The sequence below is a fragment of the Carya illinoinensis genome, chromosome 10, assembly GCF_018687715.1.
Source record: "Carya illinoinensis cultivar Pawnee chromosome 10, C.illinoinensisPawnee_v1, whole genome shotgun sequence".
Lineage (NCBI taxonomy): Eukaryota > Viridiplantae > Streptophyta > Magnoliopsida > Fagales > Juglandaceae > Carya > Carya illinoinensis.
This window is the reverse complement of record NC_056761.1, coordinates 4,793,612-4,798,558: the sequence shown is the minus strand read 5'-3', so window position 1 is coordinate 4,798,558 and position 4,947 is coordinate 4,793,612. Positions and strand designations below refer to the sequence as shown.

The window sequence follows — 4,947 nt, the reverse complement described above, 5'->3', positions numbered from 1 at the left end:
CATCAAATTTCTACATTGAATATCTATTTATTTATTATATAGTAATGAGTAATTAATAATTTAAAAAAATTAATTTTTTAATTATTAATTTATTTTATTTTATCACATTTTATTATTTAATTTAAAGAAACTTATGAAAGTTTGTGGATGTAGATAAAGATAAGAGTGTTATAAAAAAAATAATAAAACAAGTATTTGATATATGTACAATAGATATCAAATTTGATATTTTTTTACAATTATTGTAATTAAAAGTTATAAAATTTGTTAATGACTAATTCATTGCAAGTAAATTTTCTATCCTATAGTTAAAATGTACATTTACTTTTGGATATAAATTATCTAATGTGACTGTTCTAAGGAGTATATGAAAAATTTTACTAATTTTGACACTATACAATATATATAATTTTTTTATTAAATATGTGATATATAAATAATAAGTAAAAGAATATAATTAGTTTATAAAAAATAAAAAATAAAAATAAAATATAGTATATAGTATACGAAGATGATGGGTACCGAAGTTAAGACTTAAGAGGATACACCCGTTCTAACCTACCACACATTCAAGTGAGGGCCCACTGTCATAATCCAGTTAGATGATTGGTTGATGCTCTACATTTGCATACGCACGGTTACAATCCAATTGGACGATTGGTTTCTGTACATTTACATTAGCACACCCTTGCAAAAAATAAATATTTTAATTATTTAAAAAAATTATTAATTTTCATTTTTTTAATAATATGTCAACAGTATACAGATCGTATCTTCTGTGCCAATTTTTAAATGTATGAAAATTAAAATCATTACTCCTTTTAATAGATAATTCGGAAAAAGTAATGATATTCACGCAATATATTTTATTAAACTTTTTACAATATATCATTGTGAAGTGAGATAGTGATACTTTTATAAAATAAGAGAAAATATTAAGATTAGTTATTATTTATTACTCACACTATATATTTTATAAAAAATATCTATATATTTTATGAAAAATATTCCTACATCTTATAAAAATTTATAAATGTGTGGTGTGTAGTGGCCTATCCTTGTCAAACCTCTTAAAATGATATTATTTTTGTAAGATATTTTATAATAATATTTTCATTTTAAAATATCGTGTATTTATATTTGTGAGGAAAAAAACAATCAGAAAAGCAGACAATTTTCTGACTATAGGAGAGTCACCAGCTAGGGATAGGATACGGCCGTACGTGTATGCCAAGCCTCGATCTTCGAGTTTGGATAACATGGTCACGTTGTCTCTTTGTCTCCGTCCCGGCCTGTCTCACCGTATATAAAATCCATTCATGACATTCATTTCTTCATCCATTTCTTTTCTGCTACCTATCTACAACTCTGAACTCTCTCGTCTAGCTCCTCGTAGTTTGGATTACATCTCTTTCAAGCTTCTTGCGGGAGAGTGGAGTTTTTTCGTAAGCAGGAAAAGATGTTGGGGATATTCAACAAAGATTTGGTTCAGCCACCTCGGGAGCTAAATAGCCCGGCGGCCCCGGCTCCATCGAATTCTTCTGCGAAGTCCAAGCTTTCACATGAGATTGTGAAGAGTTTTGTTTCTCAATCTAGCAATGCCTTCTCCATCAGCTTTGAAAATGCAACATCTTTTGCTTATGTTACACCAGAGAAACCATATTCCATTCATCAGAGGTATTCTCTCTCTCTCTCTCTCTCTCTCTCTCTCTCTCTCTCTCTCTCTCTCTCTCTCTCGGGGGCTTTGATGAAAATGGGATGTGCATGATAGATCTGTATAGATCAATATATGCCTTCTTTTATCCAATTATTTGATTGCAGATTGCTGTGTTGTATGGACGATATATACTGCATTTCTTGGGGAACCTGAACAATCTATACAGTCTCATCAAGCAGTATGGCCTATCAAAGGGCACCAATGAGGCCATTTCCGTGACCGAGGCCCATACCCGGCCGATCAGGTTCTCAAAGATCTGGATGGAAGCTTTGGATATGTGGTCTACGATAACAAGGCAAAAACTGTTTTTGCTGCACTGGTAATTAATTATTTGGATCGGCCCTAAATGATAAATAGGCCCAGCCTGGTAATGTTAATGATAAATAGGTCAAAATAAATAATTTGGATATGAAGTTTTTATGTGAACTTAACATAAATAGGCCCTAAATGATAAATCTACCTAAACCCTTATAAAATTTTGATATTGGGCTTTTAACCTGGAAGTCAAATGGGCTTTTGATAAAGTAAGGAGATGGTTGTTGAAAGGATGTAGGTGGTGGGTGGGAAATGGTGAATGGAAAAATATAATTGCAAGTATAATTGTACACTAATTTGTACATTAATATGATGTGATTGGTTAAAAAGTATATTTTATTGAAAATAGTATTGATTTAAATTTTAAGTATGAATAAATCAGTATTGGTAGACAAATTAGTGCGCGACTGTGCTTGTATGTAACAAAACTCATGGTGAATTAGTGAAGATTTGGAATGACCCTTAGTTATCTGGTCCTAGACTTTTACAACCTGACCAGGATAACAGTAATGGGTTAGCTATTGATGAAGAAGTAATAGTAGACTTTTTAATTGATGCGACAACTAGAACATGAAATGAACAGCTTATTAGAGCTCTTTTTAATCTAAGTATAGCTGAAGAGATCTTAAAGGTTTGATAACATCAAGTCCTTGTATGGATAGGTGGATTTGGGACAAGAAAGTAAATAGAAAATTTACTATTAAAAGTGCATACAAACTGATTTATAACATTAAGGCTAGTGGAGATAGGGAAACATCTTTGCAATGCAAGATAAGAATCTTTGGAAGAAAATTTGGCATATGAAAGTCCTTAGGAAGATTAAAACGTTTGCTTTCCATATTTTGCCGAGTCTTGTAAACCTTAGGAGAAAAAAGGTGGAGGTGGAATCTCTCCGCTGTTTTTGTTTGAAAAATGAGGAAAATATTATTCATGCTTTTCCAAGAGAAAATTAGAAATGCTATTTCTATATTTTCAAGAAGTTCAAGGGGCACGTGTCAATTGAATGGAGAATGGGACAGCTCATTCCTTAGCTAGGTATGCTTGGAATATTGTTGATATTAATGTTTGGTGGGAGCATATCTCTTCTTTTGTTTATCATTCTCTATGGTTTGACAACAATTGATATATTGGTACTATTTTAATTGAACGAAGTTTCTGATTATTAAAAAAAAAAAAGAATACTGAATATATTTTTAAAATGTGTAAATCTCATTTTCTTTAAAAATAAATAGGATCTGTTATTAAAAAATAATTTTTTATATAAAGTATAAGATTTTTTTCTAAAAGAGTGCGAGAGTGGTAAGTTTTAAAACTTCAAATACCAATTTTCAAATATGAATGCAAATAAAGAAGAATTGTGGTTATACAATCCACATGCGGCTTTAAAAGACTGGTTGTACCGTTGTAGTGTTCACATGTTAAGACAAAAAAAGTGTCTTTAGTGCAATTTGCCAAAACTTTATGGAAAAAGACAAACAGACAATTCCGGATTGTTCTGTTTAATGTTCGCATTCAAAATTGTTGTTTGGACGACGTCAGCCTCTAGAAGACTGAACATGCTACCATGACACAATAAAGATGGGGGAGGAGTTTTTACGGATTTTTTTATACATTTTATTGATCTCATTTATTAAAATAATTTTTTTATATCAAAAAAATACAGTGAATCACATCATAAAAATATATAAAAAAATATATAAAAATGATTATATATAAAATTTTTGTCAAAAAAATATTGAACCAAATCAATATTTAATTCTTTTTTTTTTTTTTTTGCTCTTTCTACTTTACTATTATAGTCTATACTTGTTTAAAAAGAAAAAAGAAAAAACAGTTTCCCTTCAATCTTGTTTTTTTTTTTTTTTTTTTTTTTTTTTTTTTTGAGAAATAGTTTCCCTTCTTTCTTAAAATGCAGAAAAAATGCGAGAAACGTGCGGTGCAGCATTTTGGAAGGCATTCTTGTTGTTTGAAACTGAATGCGTGTTATGATTATTATGGTCTCTGTTTCTCTTCACACGGTTTGACGTTTGGTAAGTGCGACCGACTTTATCAATTCCCACTTATATTTTTTTTGGTTATTTATTTTAAAATTTATTTTATTACTTCGTAGTCCGCATGAGGACGAATTTGGGCGGCAAGGAGTCTCTATGGCGCCCCCAAATGGGAGGAAAAATCGAAGTAAAAGTGTAACAGCCCGCTAGAAATTCAATTAAAGAATTTCTATTGACTTTAGGAACTTCGTGAAAACTCTGTAAGTTTACACGAATCAACTAATCGCATAAATTTTAGCCTGTCAACATAGTTAGTGTTATCACTCACTATGGTGCCAGAAATGCGATTTTAATTATTTGAGATAGTTAAAAGTGTCAAAATACATTATAGTCTACACCACTAGGCTTAATTGAATATTTAGAATTTTTCAGTACTAAGTTTATTACGTTTATTTTTGGAGTGAATAGTAACCTCGGTAAATGTACTGAGCGCAGTGTTTTCAAAATCATAGTGTGAAATGTCCAAATTAGGATAGCGATATTTTATTTGGACACTTGGCAAGATCTTAACCACACATAATGAATAGTATTAGATACTTGGCACAAAGAGAAACCATTAGATGGAATTGTGAAGGAAATCAAGGTGTGAGATCATGACACCTAAGCAAAATACACATTTGGAAAATATCTTAAGAATAGAGATTTAAAATACACATAGAAAGATTTTAGCCACCTTACTCTTCCAAGTCTACTCCACATTTGAAAAATATATTGAGCTGATTTTTATAGATATTATTGGATAGAATATTTTGAGATAATATTTTTATAGATATTTTGGGTAGGAGAAAACCACACTTAACTCTCAACTCCAGCCTTATCATCTCCCTTATCTCTTCCATAAGCATCTCCAGCCATCACCCACGA

General features: G+C 30.7%; 1 long non-coding RNA gene across 3 annotated transcripts; it reads left to right on the top strand.

Moving 5' to 3' along the window:
* The first annotated feature begins 1,155 nt into the window (after window positions 1-1,155).
* Window positions 1,156-4,276, top strand: LOC122279757. Of its 3 annotated transcripts, XR_006229663.1 has the most exons (4): window positions 1,157-1,677; window positions 1,822-2,036; window positions 3,948-4,062; window positions 4,143-4,228. It is a non-coding gene; the product is annotated as an uncharacterized LOC122279757 (long non-coding RNA). The 3 variants fall into 3 exon arrangements; XR_006229662.1 differs by having other exon boundaries at window positions 1,159-1,677; window positions 3,948-4,276; XR_006229661.1 differs by lacking the exons at window positions 3,948-4,062; window positions 4,143-4,228 and having other exon boundaries at window positions 1,156-1,677; window positions 1,822-2,137.
* The last annotated feature ends 671 nt before the right edge of the window (window positions 4,277-4,947 follow it).